This window comes from Sorex fumeus, unplaced genomic scaffold (genome assembly GCF_029834395.1).
Source record: "Sorex fumeus unplaced genomic scaffold, SorFum_2.1 ptg000051l, whole genome shotgun sequence".
NCBI lineage: Eukaryota > Metazoa > Chordata > Mammalia > Eulipotyphla > Soricidae > Sorex > Sorex fumeus.
The window spans coordinates 4,380,972-4,402,500 of NW_026606108.1; the positions used below are offsets into that span (position 1 = coordinate 4,380,972).

Below are 21,529 nucleotides of genomic sequence, written 5' to 3' on the forward strand. Positions count from 1 at the left end.
TTATATAGAATGACATATTTTGGGTTTGTTAAACCCATTGATCATTCCACAGCAAACTTTTCTTTTGATTTGTTTTTGGGGTTTGGTGTTGCACCCAGCCGTGCTCAGGACTTAATCCTGACTCTCCACTCAGGGATTATTCCTGGTGGAGAATAGGAGATCATATAGGATGCCAGGATCAAACCTGGGTTGGCCACGTGCAAGGCAAGCACCAACCACTGTACTGTCACTCCAGCCCCTATGAACCTTTTAAAACCTGGTTTAATCACTTAATCTCCGTTATTCATCGATTTACTCGAGCAGGTGCCAGTAACGTCTCCATTCATCCTGGTTGCGTGCTAGCATAGCCCAATGGTATCTGTTCGTTCTAGGAACATGCAGAGCCTCAAACCGATCATTCAGGGTCTTGACGAAGAAGTCTGACCATCTTGTAGGTGGGCGTCCATGTGATCTTTTGTGTGTGTGTGGGGGGGGGGTCATCCAACAATTAAGATTCATAATAAAGTTCCTTTTTTTTTCTTGCTATGTTTACCAAATATCTGCTTGTAACTCAACTACCTCAACATCTTTAATTTAACAATCATTGCATTTTTGAGTTATGTTTTAGGTTTGGGTCAATTTGATTAGCTTTTGTATGTCTATAAAAGACTTGGAATCGATAGAAAATATCACCGTGATATATGTTCACACAAATATTATTATTTGGGCATTCTACAAAGATTGAAAGATTAAACTTAAAACACAATTTGTGAGCCATATAAATAGTAGAGTGGGGAAAGTGCCGGCCTTGCACCAGAGCTGAATGTGACCTCTGGCACCACATGTGGGTCCCTGAGCGGCCACCAAGGGTGAGCACAGAGCCAGAAGCCTGGAGCACAGCTGGGTGAGGCCCCCAAACAAAAAATACACACAATGCAATTTAAAACTTTGTTCAAAGGTCATCGGATACATATTTTTTGAATATGGAAAATGACCAAAAAGCATAGAGCTTTACAGGTACTTTTATTTAAATGGTATCTTATTTTTTCCACATTCTCTAATGGGCTGCAGCCATAGCACAGTGGGTAGGACCATTTGCTTGCACGCCGCCGACCCAGGTTCCATTCTTCTGTCCCTCTCCGAGAGCCCAGCAAGCTTCGGAGAGTATCTTCCCCCCCCCCCCCCCCCATGTCAAAAACAGTAACAAGTCTCGCAATGGAGACGTTACTGGTGCCCTCTCGAGCAAATCCATGAACAACAGGAGGACAGTGCTACAGTGCTATTATTAGTAGTAGTCTTGGAGTCACAGCTGGCGGTGCTCCTGGCTCTGCACTCAGGGATCACTCCTGGCGCACTCTGGGGACCTTGTGTGGTGCCAGGGACCGAATCCAGGTCGGCCCCACGCAAAGCCGGTGCCCTCCGCGCTGTGCCCAGCCCGACTACTACCAAACTTAAATATAAATACCTGAGTAATGTTTAACACTGCAAAAAGTCCTTAATTAGAAGCGAAGAAATAAAGATTGAGAAACCAACAGAAGCCGGTGAGTGACCTCTGCGCCACATTCTCTACAAGAGTGTGAACAGACTCCTGCAGATGTCGGGGGTTGGGGGGGTGGGACCCGCAGGCCTGGGGCCAGGACTCGCTAACACACCCTCCCCCGTGGCACCACTTGGGGAATGCGGGGACCCCTCTCAAGTGGTGGCATAGAGGGAAGGTTGTATGGAAAAGCGGGCAAGGTCACACATGACAGATGGGGTTAGAGCAGCCGCTTGCCCCAGCCCAGCGGGGCTGGAAGAAAGTTCGGGGTGCCTGGGCCAGCAGGATGCGCGGGGAGGGGGCACGCGACGGTGCGGGGCTCAGCGCGCTCCCGGGGGCCGCGGCGGCGCGCGCGCGTTCCCGGGGCGGGGCGGGGCGCGCGCGCGGCGGCGGTCGGTGACGTCAGGCCGGGGCGCGCGCGGCCGCGCGGCGGCGATGGGGCGGGGCGGGCGCGCGCGCGGGGCGGAGCCGGGGGCGCGCGGGGCGGAGCCGGGCGCGCGCGGGAGGCGGCGGGGCGGCCCCGGGCCGGCGGGGAGGGGGCGGACGGCGGCCGCGGCGGTCGGTGCGCGCAGCGGGCACCATGGCAGCCGGGTAGCGGCGGCGGCGGCGGCGCGGCGGGGCCGTGGGCAGGTGAGACGGCGCCGGCCGCGGCGCGGGGGGCCGGGACGCGGGGGGCCGGGACGCGGGGGGCGCCGTTCGGGCTCGCCGGCGCGTCTGCATTGCGGGCTCCGCTCCGGACCCCGCGGGCGCCTGGGCCACCGGTTCCGGCCCGGCCGGTGGTGGCGCTCCGCTGGGTCCGGGCTCGCGCGGCTCGGGGGTCCGCACTGGAACGTGCCGAGTGGGGGGTCCCAGGGGGCGCGCCTGGGGGCTGGGGGCCTGGGGGACCCCTGGCCGCGGCTGTGGGGGGCTCCTCGCGCGCGCGCTGCACCCGGGTCGAGCCGGACCCGCGGGGCCCGGGATCCGGAGGCCGCGGCGGGTCTCCCCGGCGCCTGGAGGGGGGTGGGCAGCGCCTCTGGCGAGCGCTAAGTGCTCCTTTAAATTGGGGGGACGGCAGTGACGTCATCGTCCACCAAAACTTTCCTTCATTGGCCGCCGCAGCTCGCCGAGGCCCCGCGCACTGAGCCCGCTGGGCTTTTGCGCCCCAAACTCCACCAGCCTCGGCCCGGCAGAACACGGGGTGGGGGCGCGGGTGCGGGGTCCGACGACGGCGACCCCTGATTCATGGGCTCGGAAATGGATGGGGGAGGCGGGCGGGCGGAGGGGAAACTTGGTCCTGCGTGCGGGGGGGGGGGGGGTACGGATCCCCGGGAAAGTCACGCATGACGCTTCCGTGCCGTGGCTGTGTCTGAGCACCCCCGGAAAGCAGAAGGAGCCAGGAGAGGGAACACGGAGAGAGGTTTGGGGTGACACCGGGAGAGCGGGGCACGGACCCTGCGGCCTAAATCTTCCCAGGCCTTGATATCTTCCAGAAAGGAAGCAGGCCTCCCTCCCTTTCTGACACCCTTCTCCGGGCCTGTCTGCGAGTAGCCAGACCTGAGGAAGAAGGGTGACCACTTCTCAGGGGATGCTTCCTGCCTCTTCTTGTCTCACCCTGACATCCCGTGTGCCCCAGCAGCCCCTTCCCCGAGGGTCCATTTCACACCCCTAAAGTCAACAACTGAGGGGGTGCGCTTTTGCCCCCTCATGCCCGACCCCCAGCCTCTCTGGACATTGCATTAGCTCTCACGCCTCTGGGAATAGAGCACAGGGCTTCCCAAGGCAGCTGGACCGTCTACTTAAGCCTCTCACTCGGCCAGGCTGTTCAGTGAGGGACCCAAGTATCGACATTTCTACATTTAATAATTGATGAGCGGCCGAATTTGTTCACGGGAGCAAGACTTAAATTATCAGTGTGAGACTTGCGCTGCCAAGGAGGAGCCTGATCAGGAGGTGGTGGGTTGGTGGAACCCTGGGGTGGATGCGAAGAAAGGATCAAATGTTTGTTCCTGGGCCTTGCACTTCTGGGCAGTGATGGAGAGGGGCGACCACTTCTCTGGGACTACTTCCTGCCTCTCTAGGGGGTCCAGAGTTGGGGCATATACCAGGAGGTCCTGGGGACCAGCCCTGGACAGCTCTCAGCTGCTGGGTCCTCACTGGGGGAACAGAAGGGGCGTGTCCCGCAGAGGCAGGGGCAGTCCTGTGGCTTCACTGTCCTTGTAGGTGCCAGAGAAGGAAGGAGGAGGGATGGGGGGGCATGAGCAGAGCTGCCCCCCAAGTGCTGGTTTCGGGTGACTCCCCGCTGCCTGTCTGTACTGCTTAGCTTGAGCTTTTGAGTCGTGGCTGAGATCCGCCGGAGCTGAAGCATTCTCAGTAGTGTAGAAGTCAGTGGGTTTTCCTTGAGCTGGTAGCGCTGGGCTGAGGCACTGTCCATGGTATTAAACCTTGTTCTGTCAACGCTGGCTCTGAGCAGCAAACTGGGGAATGCAGCAGGCGCGTGCTCTGCCCACGTTGTCCTCTCCACACTGGAGAAGGAAGGTAGTCTGTGGAATTATCGACCCCCCCGACACACACACACACACACACACACACACACACACACACACTCTGATTTGCTGCCCTGGCTGGGAAAATGCAGGTCGATGCAAAAGTGTTTCCCGCTCACTCCTGCGGTTTGCTCAGGGACATCTAGGAGGGGAAAGAACTTCCAGATACAGTCTTGTTGGAACCTCCTGCGTGAGCTGGGCACCTCAGGGCTGCCTTTCCATGAAGACAAAATGCACTTGGACCTTCTGCCCATCATCAGAGGTGTGCAAGTGAGGCCAGGTCAGTTCCTGCCTGGCCAGCAGGGGACACTCGGTGGCAGTGGGTGAGCCTTGTGGGGATGGCGCCATTGGGAAGAGAGAGTATGTGCCCATGTATGCACACATGTGCATGCCTGTGCCCCATGGACCTGCCAATGAAGGAAGGGTCCCACCTGCTGGAATAGCCAGAGGAGGGGCCTTTCAGAACCCACTTGGCTGGGCCATGAGTGGCCACCGGCCCACTGGTAAGTAGGTCTCACTCTGATCCAGCTGAGCGAGCTGGCCCAAGCAAGTGCCCCCTTCCCTGTTGTGACTGGCCTGTGGACTGTACCCCAGGACCCTGCATGAGCCCCTTACTCCGGGGGTCTTGCTAGATGAGGTGGACAGCCCCCAGGTTTCTCTGATGGAGACAAGTAAAGATACATCTCTGGCTGTTGTGAAAAGCTCCAAGCTGGAGAAACGCAGCTGGGTTTTTCACCGGAAGAGGCTTGTGTGTGTGTGTGTGTGTGTGTGTGTGTGTGTGTGTGTGTATGTGTGGGGGGGGGGAGGTATTGATTCATCAGAGTTTGAGGGTGTGACTTCTCCCAGAAACTGAGTTCTGAAAGAGCCACTCCTGCAGGAGACTGTTCCTGGGGGGCCCCACGGCCAGTGGGACATGGGGAGATGGGGACTGAATCCCAGGGGTCCCCCTGGATCCCTGGGAATCCCTAGGGGAAAGAAGATAGCACTATGCAGGGGGAAGCTTGAGAAGATCCCCTGCCCGTAGGCCCTTCAGGCTCCAAAGTAGGGGTGGAGGGTGTCTTTCTTTCCTGCCCACAATTCTGTTGTAAAGGCAGGGGCCAGAGAAAGCTGGTTTGGGGGCAGAGAAAAGATAATGCTGTAGCTTCCCACCACCAGGCATTTCCCCTGTGATGCAGGAGCCTGGGGATGCCGAGGGGGAAGGAGGTGGGAATTCCAAAATCCAAAATCCAGGGACAGGTAGCCCCAACCTTTCAGAGATGCTCTGGGCCCAAGGCAGCCCCAGAATCCGGAGCTCTCTTCCCTGCAAAGAAGCAGCCCCGGGGCTCCGATTTTGCTGTGTACAGAGTCTGTCTGGACATATTGTAGCCTTGGAGGAGAGTCTTCTGTGAATCCCCACCCTAAGCCATGTAGACCCTGAGTTGATCCTTGGGATGACCAGGGAGATACACATCGGGGAGGGGGGGAAGAAAAGGGGAGGGGGTGGACAAGTCCTGTGTCCATCCTAGTAACTGACAAGGTCAGAATGGGGGTTGAAAACAGATGGTCAAATCCTGGCGGAGAGGCCTCATACTTGCCTGCTTCCGGCTGCTTTCCACTGGCTGCTTGTCACAAACATGTCCTGACCGGAGTGTGGGGTGGAGGGAGGATAGAGGCTAGAATGGGGGGGTGAGGGGCGGACAGCTCTTCCACTTGTTCTGCTTCAGCCCCTGCCCCCTGCTGGACAAAACATGACTGGGCCATGCTCTGGTCCCCAGCAGGAAACCGTGTTAACCCGTGCATATCTGGGCCATCCTCAGTAGGGAGATTCCAACCAGCCCATCCTCGCCAGCCCAGTGTCTCTGCTGCACACCACATCTCTCCATTCTAGGGATCAGATTCCACTTGAGCTCCCTGAAACTCCGCATGGTCTGGAGGCCGTACTCCTCATCCCGAGTCCATTCATGGCCCGAGTTTCTCCTCTTCCCTGTCAGAGCTTTGTGACTTCCTCAGCGCCACCTGTGTGACTCCAGTGGGCTGCGTACTGCAGTATAGACAGCTGTGAATCAGACACAGTGTGGACTTTAGGAAACAGGGAGTGAATCCTTTGGGATTCATTTCCTCTCCAGCGTCTGAGCATCTCCCTGAATGGTCCTCTCCCACGGCTGCAGTTTCCTGCTGTGCTGGTGATGGATATGGACTGGGCCCCCCCCCCACCCCACATTCCCCCTGGGAAATTGAGTGGCAGATGTCCTGGGGCTGTCCCTGCAGGTCTGTGCCACCCCTCACACACACACACACACACACTCACACTCACACACTCACCCCCAGGCTCTGACCAGCGCCCTCCCATCGTGGCGTTGGCATCATGGGCCCCAGAGGTCGGCAGCATCCATCTGTCCCTTACAGGCCTTCCACAGGGATTTGAGGCTTGCCACAGTGTCTTTAGGACCCAGGGTTCTCCCTGGCTCTGACCCGGAATCAGTCCGTGTCCCAGGGAGGCCTTTGTGTGTGTGTATGTGGCAGGGGGTAGGGAAAGGGTCTTCATTTTCACATGTGTGAATCCAAGCCTTGTTCTGCCCATCAGTCTCTCAGCCTGCAGCTTTCCTTGCAAAAAGGAAGTAAGTGGGACACCCTGCCAGCCAGCAAGGACGGGGCGGCCAGCTGTGCGACCTTGGGCACTGCGGCCAGGAGATGCCCGGGGACAACAGCTGCCGGGGTGTGGTCAGAGCGAGTGCTGAAGCTCTGGCTGGCAGCAGGCGGTGGTTCCAGTTCGAGGAGCCTTGCCACCCCGGTTTGCTCAGTGCTGGGCCCTGGGAGCTACGTTGGTAAGGGGGATGCTTATGGAGTGAGGAGAGAAGCAGGCGTATCCTCCTGCACAACCGAAACGGCCACAGCTCCTTGTCTATCAGAGTCAGATGCCAAGTCCTGAGAATGGCCACACCCACCCTCCCCCACACACATGCACACATGGGGAGACCCCCAGGGCTCCTGGGGGGAAGGTTCCAAAACACATTCTTTTACTCTGGAGGGGAGGAAAGTGGGGGTTCAAGGAAGAACTCCCAAAAGAGCCTTTCTAACAAGGGAATGGGGAGCATTGAGATCTGGATCACCAGGAGGGTCTCTATGCTATGGGGTCATGTGTGCCCCCCCCCCGCATTGTTCCTCTCCTCCCTGCTGGGCATCCCCATCTCTGGCATGGCCAGGAATGAGGGACTGGAGCACCCCGCAGGAGGACACAGCCATGTTCCTGGGGGTTCAGTGGGTGATTGCAGGGCCCCCTGGGCCCTTACGGGTGGCGGCACCACCAGGAGCCTAAGGGGGCTGCAACCCAGCACCCGCTATTTCAGGCTGCGGGCACCAGGCATGGGCTATGAGGTTCCTGTGGGGATGGAATCATCAGAGGCTGGGGGTGGATGCTGAGCTGTTATCGGGGGACAGTGGGGGGCTGTGCTCCTCCCAGGTCCACACAACTCCCTTGACTTGTATTCCCCAACTGGCTACAGTTCCCATGGCCTCACCATGGGTGGGGCATCCAGAAAGTCCTTCTCCCCAAGGGCCACTGCAGTACGGCCCCCTAGGCAGGCTCCCTGCACTGGCTGCTAATAAAGACAGAAGAGCAGTGCATGTGAAGGTGCCCAGATTTCGTGGAGGTGGTACTGGGTGCACTGTGGGACCCAGCCCAGGTCCCCCCAACACACACACACACACACACACACACACACACATACACACACACAGAGTCACAGAGCCACACCCCCACTCCTGCCACTGTGTTTAGCCTAAACCCTTCACAGCTGACCCGGCTTCATCCTCAGCACTACCTAAGATCACCAACACAGCAGGTGTGGCACAAGTCCCTCCACCCAAAAAGAAGAAAAGCAGCCAATTTCTACTCTCTTCTTCAGCTCCATGGTTCTGTCTAAAATAATTCCATCTTCCCTCATTTTCCCCACTAACCCCTTTGTGCACCCCGCTGGGCAGAAACAGAAAAGCAGGGAGCATGAGAGTGAGAGTCTGTAGTTAGAGCTGGGGTGTGGGACTTGACCCCCCCTCACTGACACGGAGCCCTCCCCCCACCCCGGGTTTCTAAACAGGTCTTTTGCCCGCCTCCTTCTAAGCAGGCTCAAGCATCACGCGTGCCAGGTGCATTTACTAGTCCTGTGGGAGTTAAAATGAGAAATTTAATTATTCTTCCCAGAGCAGTGGTGTTCCCGGGAGCTGCGCGCGTCTGTCTGGGGGGACCATGGAGGGTGTGAAATGTGCACGTGTTTGCAGTGCGAGCCCCCAGCGTGGCTCCCTGCCCACCAAGGGGGGTCGTTCCTGGCTCTTGGCAGCCCATGTGGCTCAGCCATGACTCGGCCACTGGGATCATCCGCCACTTCTGTTTGAGAAACCAATTAACCATGGCACTATGGATTTTTTTTGGGGGGTAGGGGCTCTCCAGCTGTATTCAGGGGCCACTCTTGATGTTGCCTAGCTAACTACAATGCTCGTGGCCCACAGGTGCTGGGAAGGGGGCTATAAGGGACTGTACAGGGCTGGCATCAAACTAGGGGTTTAGTGCTTGCTCCTGGCCTTTTCAGCCAGAGCCACAGTCTGGCTGTTTAACTCTCATCTCTGGCTCTGTTTTCTCTGACTGGTTTGACCGATGGAAGCTTCTAGACAGCGGTTCTCAGTATTTGTCACATGTAGGGACCTGTGGGAACCGGCAGGCTGTCTCACCGCCCACTAAAGCAGTATAGACTGTTGCTTCTCAATTTCTCAGTCTGTGTGTGTGTGTGTGTGTGTGTGTGTGTGTGTGTGTTTATCTCTCAATGGAAATGGACACCATGAAGCTGCCTGGGCCAGTGCCCACCAGACCCACAGGAGGTGTCACAGGCCATGGACCAGCAACTGAAACCGGTTCTAGAACCTTGAATATCTGGGTGATGGGGTGTCCTTGGCCTCAAGACCTTCATTCCTGCATCCAGCCACCCCAGCCCCCTGCACCACTCCCTAGGCGGGCCCAGCCTGCGGGTGCTTCCTTTCCAGCCCCACCTGCACCTCTTCACTTTTGGACATGCAGAAGCTCTCCCTGCTGTTGTGGGCCACTGGGGTAACCCTCCTGCAAAGACCCAACAGGGGACCGAGTCTATGTGTGAGGGAAGCATGGCTTGCCCCAGCAGAAAAGCCCTTTCTGGAATGTTCTTTTCTCTCTGCCCCCAGCCCTGCTGGGGCACATGTTGGAGACAGGGCAGGTGTCAGAGAAGGGGAGAAGGCAGCATTGGGGGATCCTGAGCACATCCGGCCCCTCCCTGGGTACTTTCCTCACTGGGCCAGTTGATTCCTTGCTCAGGACCTCAGCCCCAGAAGGGTTGGGGGACCACAAGGCAACCTGGGAGGTGCTCAGGGCCCCCTGGGCGATGACCAGTGGTGCTCAGTGAGGGGTGGGGTGGACATGTGGTGCCGGGGTCCATCCATGCTCCTGACATGCACTGACCCAAAGTTTATTTTTGTGTTTAAAAATAGTTTTGATTGAGGTTTTGTGGTTTATAATGGTGTTAAAGATGGTTTCCCGTCCATATAGTCCCAACACCTCACCCATCACCACTATTTCCACCTCCCTCCACCCCAGGACCTCTGCTCAGACTCCCCAGAATCAGCCGTGTGGTCAGTTTTCCCATGTACCTGCCTTTGACCGTTTGCTGCTACCTTGCTATGGGTTTTCGATTTGGGGTTTTGGGGGGGGTTTTGGTTTTGGTTTTTTGCTGTGTGTGTTTTTAAGCCCCATATGAGATCATCTTGTCTGTCCCTTTCCTTGTGACTTGTCTTTACTCAGCATGCCTCTGGTTCCATCCATGTCACAGTAAAGTGTGCGATTTTGTTCTTTCTTAGAGCTGCATAGTATTCCATTCCATATATATCATCACTTCCTGGTCCAGTTGGGCATTTGGGCTATTTCCCTATATTGACTGTGGTACTGACTGAGCACAGGTGTGTGCCTTGGCTGTGATACTGAGTGTGTGATGAACACAGGTGTGTATGTTGGCTGTGATACTGTGTGGTGATGAGCGTAGGTGTGTATGTTGGCTGGGGTGCTGAGGGCGGCACAGGTGTGTATGTTGGCTGTGGTAATGAGCACAGGTGTGTATGTTGGCTGTGGTACTGGCCGTGGTACTGTGTGATAATGAGCGTAGGTGCTTATGTTGGCTGTGGTGCTGAGTGTGTGATGAGCACAGGTGTGCATACATTCATTTGAATTAATGTGGGTTGTTGTTTTTTTTTTTTTTTTTTGCATTTTGGAGACAGATGCTGGAAGTCCTATCGCCCGGCGTCCCAGAATTCTGTTTCTAGTTGGGGGGAGAGCTTTCCTCATTCTGACACATGATTCTTCCCCCTCTCAGACAGATCTGTTCTTGAGGGCCAAAGACAAGAAAGTTTCATGTTTGTGGGTGTGCTAGAACCTTCTAGAATCAGACCCGGAGCAGGGCCTATATCTGCCCACTCTTCTTCCTGGGGACAAGAGGGGGATGTGAAGCAGCTGATAGTTAGACAGGTATGCTGGGACAGAGACCTGTGTCTCTCCCCCTGCCCCGTCCCCCTGCCCTCCCTGCACCCTTCCACCAGCTGGGAAGAGCAGGATAAGGGGGATGAGGAGAAATGGGGCACCAGGCTGCTTGCTCTGTGGGGTGGCCAGACACACAGACAGGTGAGAAGGGAGCAGTCAGGATCCCTCCATGAAGGTGAAATGTGCTTCTCTCCTCTTGCATGTGTGTGGGGAACCTGCAGACTTTAATGATGTGGGGGGCTGGCCATAACCCCAAGGCTGGCTGGAAGGGGCTTCATCCATGATCAGCCCCTCCCCCGGGATGCCCCCCTCTCTCCATGGGTCACCCCCATTCTGGGCCACTAAGACCCAAAATGTTCTCTGTTGCCCATTGAGCATTTCCGACCCCAAGAGTCAGTGGGCTGGACCCTGTTCTGGGCTCTGTGTGGAGTCCCCACCTCTGCCCCCTGTGACCACCCTCTGAGCCTATCCCCTTGCCTCACAGACCCAGGCAAGGATGAGTCTGCATGTGGGAGCTGTGGTTGGTCATAGGCCCTGGGAACCTCTTTCCCTGGCCCCCACAGGGACCCAGGCTGATATCAGCAGGTCTGTGGGGACCTCCTGGCCTTCTGGTGTGGCTTCTGTCTCTCTCACTTGAGGCCCGCTTTAACATGGGTGGCAGCAAGTCAGGGACGTGCTTCCGGTGCTAATAAGGTCAGGGGTTTGCCACAGTTCTGACACGATCACAGGTGAGTCACCGGAAACAGAGAGAATCATGAAGCTTGTCAGAGTCCTGGCTGCACCACGTTCTAGTTAAAAAGCCCGCAGTGGCCCTCGCCCAGCTGGGGGCGTGCTTGGCCACACACACACACACACACACACACACACACGCATATGCACTCAGGCAGCCTCACACATGCACATGCTCATACGGAGCACACACATACCTGCAGAACACACACACAGATGTAAACACATATGTGCAGGCATGCATGTTCACCCACATGCAGTCTTACCCATGCACACAGACATACAGACATGCATGCACAGATAGTCATGTAGACACACACGTGCAGACACACACCTGCACAGATACCTACACGCAGACACAAACCTGTACAGATGCACACATGCAGACACACATATGCACATATATAGACATGCACAGACTTGCAGACACACATCTGCGCATACACACACATGCAAACACACACCTGCATATACACACACATGTGGACATACACATGCACGGACACACACCTGTACACACGCACATGCAGACACACACATGGACATGTGTAGACACAAACCTGCCCAGATGCACACAGACACACCTGCCCCCACCCCTGCTTGGGCATGTGGAAACTGTAGGTAGTGCAGCCCAGAAGACCCACCCCCGCTGGCTCCTTCCTCTTCAGGAAGTGGCAGCTGCGGGGAAAGCCTGGGTCCTGCTTACAAGGTGCCCCTTGCCCTGTAACCTGGACCGGGGAAGTGCTGCCCCTCTCCGCTGCTTGCTTGTCTAGTCGCATCCATGTGCCCACAGCCCACAGCCCACACAGGCTCCCCCACTAGGCTCCTGCACACACATCACACCATGGTGCCCTCTGGGGGCAGTGCCAGCTCCTGCATCCAGGTGCAGGCTTGTTCTTCTGGGCTCAGCTGGGTCCCTTTGGTCAACAAGGCCTCTCACTGGCTTCTCTGGCCCTGCTGTGCAAGAGCACTGGTGGCAGCCCCAAAACTTCGAGCCTCCCACCCTCCACAGGGGATGCGACTAGAGGGAGACACAGGGACACCTCATCCTCTTGTTCGTTAAGTACTTGGCCCGGGCCTCAGCTGGTCTGAGAGAGGGGGACCCTGTCCCCCATCAGCTGGATACAGCCCCAAGGTTCTGCCGCCCAATCTGTTCAGGCAGATGAGAAATGGAGGCATGTCCAGTGACCCTGAGTTGTCTAAAGCAGCAGATGCCCCTGGGCAGCTGGTCTCTGCAGCCTCCCAGCTGATGATACAGGCTGAGGGGTAGGAACGTGGGTGCCAGGCACTCCTCAGATGTTCCCTGGCATCCTCAGAAGTGCCGCAACATACTCCGACATGCCCTGATGTTCCCAAGTGTGCCCTAACATTGTCTGATGTTCCCCAACAAGCCTTTGCACCATTTCTCACCAGACTCCCGAGGCCCACAGAATCTGACCCTCCCAGGAATGGTTGAGACCCCTGTGTACCCTGTCCACGTGTGGCATTTTTTGAAACTTCCCAAAGTCATGTTTCCCCAAAACCAGAGCAATGCCTATGAAGGGGAGGAATGGAGATTGGGGGAAGGCGAGGTCAGTGACGCCCCGTGCCTGGCATTGACGGACATGATGAGGCCCGAAGGGACGGATGCTTCCTTGGCCTTTCCCTGAGTAATAGGAAACAGCCCAACTATTCTGATGCCTCGAACCCAGCCTCTGGTTTTGCAGTGTCCTGTGAGATTCTTCCAGAAACTGCTGTGTGTGTCTTTATGCTTTGGAAAGGGAACAGGAGCCTCCAATAGGTCATTCTGCCTGGGGCAGTCTCGTTGCCTGTGAAGAGCCATCCAGAATGATTTTATCATCCCAGCCATAGGTCAGATTCTTATTACCATTCCAGAATCCCTGCTGTTTGGTCTTTCAACTTTTCTTTTGAACCAGGGTCAGCTGCGCACAAGGCAAGTGCCTGAACTCCAGAATTCTGGTTTCAATGTGAGTTTCTGACTGACCAGTCCTCCCCAGCACAGTCACCCCCAGTTTCCCGCCCTCCCTTTTATTTAGTTCCTGGCTGTGTGCAAGACTCCAGTATGGTGACCTGTACCCCCAGAAGTGCAGGATGCAGCTCAGAGATGAGGGGTAGCTGCTGCATGGATGTTCAGCCCAGCACCATCCTGCATCTCAGAGTCTGTCAGTCTCCTTCCTTGCTTCTGTGAGTGAGCAGGAGCTCAGCCTGCACCCAGCTGGCTGTGGCCCCCAGGTGGGCTGTGCTGCACCACACACACACACACATACACACACACAACACACACACACTTGGGACATCCCTGCAGTGTAGCTGGGACATGCCCGGGAGTGTCCCTCTGGTCCTGTGCGCCTTTCAGCCCATGAGGAAGGAAGAGAAATGCATAAAGGGATGGAGTCTGGCCCTGAGTGGACACTGATCAGGGCCTGGTCACCATGTGGCCTCTTCCCCCCCCCCAGCCTGTGCTTAAAAGTGTGGGTTCAGTCCCCAGCACCACTTATGGTCCCTTGAACCACACCAGGAGTGCTCCCTGAGCACTGTAGGGGTAGCCTAGGCCCCTGAGAAGAGTACTGGTAGTCCTTGAGGTCACTCAGGAACTAATGGGGGCTCCTTATATAATCACTGAGGACTCTGGGGTCCTTCACATCTCTTGAGGTGTGGGAGTCCTGGGGTCTCTCTGTGTAACCAAGAGATCATGGTCCTCTCCAAATCAGTGGCAGTAACCCCCAAATGGCCAAGGACTGTTGGGGTACTCAAGATGACCAAGGAGCCATGGCCTGCAGGCTGCGGGGAGCCCACCGCCCCTCAGAGCCAGGGTGGCCACAGAGATGGGTAAACCATGGAGACCCAGCGGGTCTTAACAGATGTTAGAGAACTCGTAGGTGGGAAAAGAGTATGTCCAGCAAGTGTATAATGCCCTCACTTCAGCCGGTGGGGTCATGGTCCTGAGTTGAAAGCAGCACGCTGAACACAGGAGGCGGGACGTCAAGGGTTTGCTCCTCCTTCTTGTGAGTCACTTTTATTCCTAGTTAGGGTTAGTGTTAGGAATCAGGGTTAGGGGGTAGGGATAGGTTAGGGTTAGGGGTCAAGGTTAGGGGATAGGATTAGGTCAGGGTTAGGTTGAGGTTAGGGGTCAGCTTTGGGGTTAGGGTTAGGTTAGGGTTAGGGGGCAGGTTTAGGTGTCTCAGTGAGGTCAGGGTTAGGTTAGGGGTTAGGGTTAGTTTGGGCAACTTAAGACTCCATCTGTAACAGCAGAGAAGCAGTTCTCCGAAGCCAAGACATTCTCCCTGCTTCCCTCCCACCCCTTTCTTGCCATTTTTCCGCCCTCATGAGAACCACTACATTGGTCCCCAGCACCGCATGTAAGTTGGGCACAGGGGTGACAGCAGGCTGGCCATGGGCGCCCAGTGTTGCTGTGGGAATGAAGCAGTTGGATTGACGTGGACATGGGGCAAGGTGGCTCAGGGTGGCACTTCAGGGAAGAGGCTGTTTGGGTCCAGATGGCCCGGTGGAGCTGAAGCCAGAGCCGGCCAGGCGGGGAGCGGGCCGTGGTGTCCGAGGACAAGGGCGCCTGATCCAGAGAACAAAGGCCCTGTTCTTGGTCCTGCTCTGTGCTCCTCTGGCAAATGCTCTGATGGTTCAGCCTGTCCCTTCTCTATTCTTCTGGACTGTATTTCAGTTTTGCCTGTTTGGAATTTTTTGTCTGGTTGGTTGGTTGGTTGTTTTTATTGCTCTAGCTCTGTAGTCTAATTTAAAGACAGGAAATCCGATCCCTCCCCATCTTTTTCTTTCACGGAGTGGCTTTGGCTAACTCGTGGAGTTTGATGCGTCTGTACAAATTAAGTGGCATTTGTTCGAACTCCTTGAAGAACATCATTGGAATTTCGATAGGAATTGCATTGAATATAATGTGCCATGATCATTTTTATGTGAAATTTTCCACTTTGAGAGCATAGTCGTTTGGTTTGGGGGTTTGTGTTTGAGCTACCTCAGCGGTTGTCAGAACTGACTGGAAGATCCTCAGTGAATGAATAAAGATGAATAGTGGATGGGTGGATGAATGGATGATGGATGGATGGATGATGATGGATGGATGGATGGGGAAATAGATAGATGGATGATAAATAGATGATGAGTGATAGATGGATGATGGATGGATGGATGGATGATGGATAGATGATGTGTGATGAATGGATGAATAGATGATGGATGGATGGATGGATGGATGGATGGATGATGGATAGATGATGTGTGATGAATGGATGAATAGATGATGGATGGATGGATGGATGGATGGATGATGGATAGATGATGGGTGATGGATGGATGGAAAGATGATGGATGGATGGATGGATGGATGGATGGATGGATGGGTTGATGGATACATAAATGATAGATGATGTGTGATGGATGAATAAATGATGGATGGGTGGATAGATGGATGATGAACAATGGATGGATAGACAGATTCTTGGAGTGTTGGGTCAAAGGCATTTCAGTTTATGCCATGAGCCGCTTTTTCAAGTATTCAATTTGGAAAAAAGATATTGCCTCATGAAATGACCCCAAATCCACCTTTTTTCAGCGTGGTTTAGGCAGCTAATGTGGTCACATAGATAATACTTTTTGTTGTTTATTTTATTTGGGAGCCACACCCAGCAGTGTTCAGTGCTTACTTCTGGTTTGGTGCTCAGGGATCACTCCTGATAGGGCTCAGGAGACCACATGGGGTGCCAGGGATAAAACACAGGTAAAACTGCATGCAAGACAAATGCCCTCCCTGCTGTACTATCATTCCAACCCCAGATCATACACATTCTAAGTGTCACATACTACTGCAGTACAGAGATATGCAGTTTGTTATGGCAGACAGTGGGATTTAATGGGCATGAAGCACTATTTCATGCTGTAACATAGAGGACCCTTGTGAGTCTTCTGTAACATGAAAGGACCTGTCCGTCCTGGAAGACAAGTTGCTCAATCCCAGTGATAAGAGGTGCCCAGACTCAGTGCAGTGATACTGACCAGAAGTGGAGTTGCAGTTGTGTAGGATGGGGTGGGGAGTTTGAAGAGACCAATGGGGTTGGCTAGTGGAGCTCCTCTAAGAGAGAACATGTTCTCAATTGGACTGCAGTGATGGCTGCAGATGAAATGGCCCTGCCAGGAACTGCACCCGGCATATTCAGTGGCTGAATTGCATGATGAGCACTTAGCTTCATGATGCTCATGACAAGGATTTTTTTTTCCGTCAGAGAATTTTAAAGCCCTGATTCCCAGTCCCAGTATCTGGCCCCTGGTCTGGTTTATGAGAACCCCAACCCTGGGTGCAGAGTCAGGCAGAACATGGGTGCTGGGTGTCCATGTACATATCCTGAGCAGCACAGGGAAGGTCCCTAGAGTGACTGTCACATTGTCCCAGCTGCTGGACATGCTGATGGATGTTTGCTGGTGGCTCACCCACTGGGCAATCAGCAGGTCTCGATCCTGTCGGTGAACCTGCCCCTGGAGAGTGAAGCTCGAGCCTTGAGGAGCTCAGTCTCTGGGACCTGCAGGCATTGGGTGCCTGCATGCACAAGAGTCATCACAGGTTACCTGTTCCCCATACCATCTCATTCTTGCTGGCAGTGCCAGTTGGTCTTATTCTTGCTGGCAGTGCCAGTCGGTGCCATGGGGCGACCCAGAGAGGCAGCTCGCGAGGTGGTCCAAGGTTGGATGGGCCGGCTGTGGGTTTCCCTAAAGAGCCCTGGTGTCTGGCACTCAGGGTGGGGGCTTCTCCAAATTTGTGTTAACAGTGTGGGGTGGGAAGGGAGTGAGGAGATGAGGCATTCAGGCTAGGTGTGCCCAAAAGATGTAGTGACAAAAACCATGTGTGCCGGGTCCTCATTTTGGCAGGGGAGCCCAAACCCGGTGGTGCTCAGGGCTTACTCCTGGGCTCTGTGTTCAGGTATCACTCCCAGCAGGCTCAGGGGACCATAGGCCCAGTAACGTCTCCATTGGAGATTTTGTTGTTACTGTGTTTGGCATATCGAATACGTCACAGGGAGCTTGCCAGGCTCTGCCGTGCAGGCAAGATACTCTCAGTAGCTTTCCGGGCTCTCTGAGAGGGGCGGAGGAATCAAACTCGGGTCGGCCATGTTGGCTGCGTGCAAGGCAAATGCCCTACCACTGTGCTATCGCTCCAGCTCCATACTATATTCACAAATATATAGTATGCATTTGTATGAAAATTAGCTTTTTTATGATGCCCACAGCATAGGGTCACTGTAGAAAAAAAACTAAAGACTCTAAATAAACAATAAATAAATGGCAATCTCCAAGTGCCCTAGTCCCTAATCACCATGGGCATCGTTCCAGATTTTCTTTCTGTGCTGCTCTCCAGAGCTCCAAGCTCAGTCACTGGGAATCATTTCTCTTCTCCTCCTCCCACTCCCCACCCCCAACCCCCCACCCCACCCCCACGCACTCAGCGTCCTTGGGTGCTAGCAGAGGCAGATTTACATCAGCTTCTTATTTACTTCTTGATTTTTATTTTTTGTGGTTAGATACATTTTTGTTGGTTTGCTTTTGCATTTTTGAGTCATTTCCTAGTGGTGCTTGGGCCACTTAGCTCCAGGCTTCGTGCTGGGAAGTTGTCTCTGGTGGTTTGGGGGCGGGGGGGGGATGCATGGGATGCATGGGATGCTGGGATCAAACCCAAAGTCCTGCTACACAGGGCCTGTGCTCAGCTCCTGAGTAATTTCAGACATCAAGAGAATTTCTCTTTAGCGCTCCGTGGATTGGCTACTTTGTTGGGCTTATCAGGCTTCCACAGCTGCCCTGAATACGAGCTTTAGACTTACCCTCGCCTTTGAGCCATTATGCACAACTCAAAAGGATTTTTCATCTGCCCACAATTTATCACACTGGAGCAAGGGCTCTCTGTGTCTTGAGATTCTTGCCTTTACATTTTAGTGTCCTCTCTCGAGTCCGCCCTGGGTTCGGTCTCTTTCTCTCTGCAGATTAGGAACAGTTCCATCTTCATGATGCCCCCCAAATCAGCCAGTTCCTCTTAGAGTGTTGGTCTTTCTGGCCAGCCTTCCCAGACTTACGTCACAGTGAATCTTGCCCCCCAACCTGCCCCAGTGACAGTCTCTTCTAGGCAGCTGGGACGGTCACGTAAATAGGCTTCAGGAATCCTCCTTGACTTCACAGACTCAGACAGGCAGCTACACCATGGGTAGACACCTCTTGGGTCAGCTACAACAAGCTCATTTTGTCTTGGAGGTGCAAAAATCTCACTTATGGGACCCCAGAAATAGTACATAGGGCAGGGCACTTGCCTGGCATGTAGCCAACCCAGGGTCCGTCCCCAGCTCTCCATATGGCCCCCAGCACTGCCAGGAGTGATCTTTGAGCACAACCCCCCAGAATTCACTGGCTAACAGTAATCTCTCTCAAGCTCTGAGTGACCTTGTTCAATCACTGCAGGGTAAAGGGGAAGCTCCTGCCCACCAAAGCTGCCTTAGGGACGAGGAGACAGCACAAGGTGTGCTGGGGGGAATGACTCATACATGGGGAAGGCTTGGCACCTCTCTCTGTTCTTTACCTGCCAAAGCAAGTTTCAGGATCTCATTCCCGGGGGGCAAGGACACTCATGTCAGTCTCTGCCTAGAAGGAGCCAAGACACACTGTGATGCAGACGCAGTTGTTAGTGGCCCCATGTCTACTAACAGGGGAGATAGTCCAGATTCCCAGGGGTAGCTCAGCATCACAGGTAATGCCTGGTCCTGTTTAATGCTATTTTTGCCCTGGGATGGGAACACCTGGAATAAACTTGGCTGGCTATATGTAGCACAGTAAGAGAGACGTGGCACAAATGAACCGTAGGAAGAGTTATGTGAGCTTGGTCTCTCTCCTTGATTTCCCAAACCACAGGGGAGGGCACCTTAAGGTGCTGCACAGGGGACCAGGCAGTGAAGGGAGGCAGCCAGACAGCCAAGGGTTAAGCCAGGAGCCCCAGAGGAGCGCACTTGAGAATGTAGGCTCCTTCCTCAGGAGTGCTGGGAGCTTGGAAAAGGAAATATGCACTTTCCAGTCTTCAGGAGGATGCGTTTTCCTTCATGAACCAGGTTCTCCTCCCCAGCGGGGGCGTGGCCAGAAGTTGTGTCGGTTCCTGGTTCCGTGCATTGCACCCTTGGCACACAGAGATCCTTGATCCCTTCAGGTTGCCCTTACTGGTCTAGCGCCCCCAGAGGAAGGTCATGGAGCAGTCATTTGCACGCTAAAAAATTTTTTAAAGGTCTGTGTGCATGCACTAGAGGACCTTCTATGTTGAGTTTTCTTTTTCTACTTCATGTTTAGACAGCAGATATTTTGGGGGCAAGGAAGCAGGTGTGCAGGAGCAGGCTTCTGTTGTACTGGACTTGATAAAGCCCCCCCCCCCCATGGCCCTGTCTCTGCCCCACTGAGAGAGCCCCTCTCAAGAAGCTTTTGAGGGAAGCTTTTCCCTCCCGGTAGCCTCTCCTTTAGTAAGTGTTTCCTCTGCCCTTCCTGGGGTGGCTCTCCAGGGCTGATCCCTGACCCCAGGGTGGCTCTCTCCAGAGCTGACCCAGACCCCAGAGTGGACCTCTCTCCAGGACTGACCTGAGATCCTAGAGCTGGCACCCAGCTTCCAGCATCTCTGCTGTTGCCCAGGTTTGGAAACCATATCTTCCCGTCTTTAACTTATGAGAGCCCTGCAGTCCAGAGAAACAAATTTAACTTAAAAAAATTTTAAAAATATATATGTTAGCACTGGCAGGGAGGCCTGTGGCATAGCCTTTAACCACCACTTCATGTGGTTTAATCGGCCTGAATCACAATACTAGTTTCAGTGTCTTCAAAAGTCATCGGTGGAACAGGATGAGTTGTATGATAACTCCCCTCAGATCCAGCAGTAGTGGAAACCTGATGAATGGTGAGAGGGAATGAGTTACAGTGTATCTGTGTGTGTGTGGGGGGGGGGGGATGGCTTTCTTTTCCCACCTCATTGGCCGACCTCTGTCAAAAGAAGGGAGCCACTGGCTCGTGCATGCATCTCTCACAACCCTTTGCCAGACCCCATTTTGTGTGTGCATGCAGCAGGTCTTATTTATTACCACAAAGCTCTCCTCTTGTTCTGCCAACAAATAGGCCCAGTGCTGGCTAGAGCAGTTGCCTGTGGCCACGTGGGCCAGGAAATCTTAGGGTTGATGCTTGCCCATGGGCTCAGGTATCTAGGGAGCTGGCTGACATCTCAAGGTCCCATCCTGGCAAAGTCGCTCATTTGTTGGCTGAGATTTCCTAGAGCCTCCTCAGTCCGAGGTGGTCAGCATCTCCATCACAGCTACCATCCCTGCTAATATGGGACCCATAGCACGTTTTAGCCCAACCCCAGGCACCTAATTCCACATTGTCCCTGGGAGCACCTATCAAATGGGCAGACAGGCTGTGCCCAAAGCACGTCCACTACAGGTTCCCTCCCAGCACTCAGAGGAGATGCACAGAGGCCAGATTCCACTTCAGACAGACTCCCAGGTGGGATGAGGCGAGAATATCTTAGGTCTTGGTGCATGCAGAGGATCCAGCGCCCGGCCTTGTGTTTTATGGAGGCCCCCGCTAGAGTTCTGTTCTCTAGACTGTCCGGTAAGAGGTTTGTTAACATCTCCCTGTGCCTCCACATGGTTCCCCAAAACTCTGGGAACAATTGGGAGCAAAGTTATGGCCGCCACCAGCCCTGTCCAGCCAGTGGGTTTGCATGTTCCACGGTCATTTTTCTGGGAAGGTGCTTACGCGTCATGAGTCGCAAAAGAAAGCGTTTCACTGGTCCATGCAGCAGGAAGTGTAGTTGCCTGTGCCATTGGGGCTCAGGCTGCCGGTCATCCAGCAACACCCCTTCTGGGGCTTAGGCCCAGAGAAGACAAACTGTGTCTTTCAAGTGTCAGTGCCCCAGGGGCTGGGTTATCTGGGCTGGAGTGTCCTGGGATGAGTGCGTGCGGTCACCTTTGGGGATGACTGACCCTTACAGAGCAGCAAAGCTGTCAGAGCCGCCATGTGTGTGGCAGAAGGACCAGTTGAGGGAAGGTTTTGTAGAAGAGCGAGGGTAAGAAGCGCCCTTGGGTGGATGTCTAGCATGTCAGGGAGAGGGGCATGGGGCCCTTTCCTGGCTAGAAATCTCTCCCCATGGCAGAGAAGACAAGATCCTGGGTTCCTTCAGATTCTGCCTCAAGCCTCACCAGAAGG

The 21,529-nt window shown here is 54.6% G+C and overlaps 1 protein-coding gene across 3 annotated transcripts in view; it reads left to right on the forward strand.

Annotated features, from left to right (window-relative positions):
• Positions 1–2,007: 2,007 nt before the first annotated feature.
• OTUD7A (OTU deubiquitinase 7A) overlaps positions 2,008–21,529 on the forward strand; it is a 122,564-nt gene continuing 103,042 nt past the window's right edge. For 2 of the 3 annotated variants that reach the window (XM_056124483.1, XM_056124484.1), the window contains exon 1: positions 2,008–2,146. The gene's annotated coding sequence lies outside the window, so the exon portion shown is untranslated. The remainder of the gene's footprint in view (positions 2,147–21,529) is intronic. The other variant, XM_056124485.1, reaches the window with a different exon arrangement.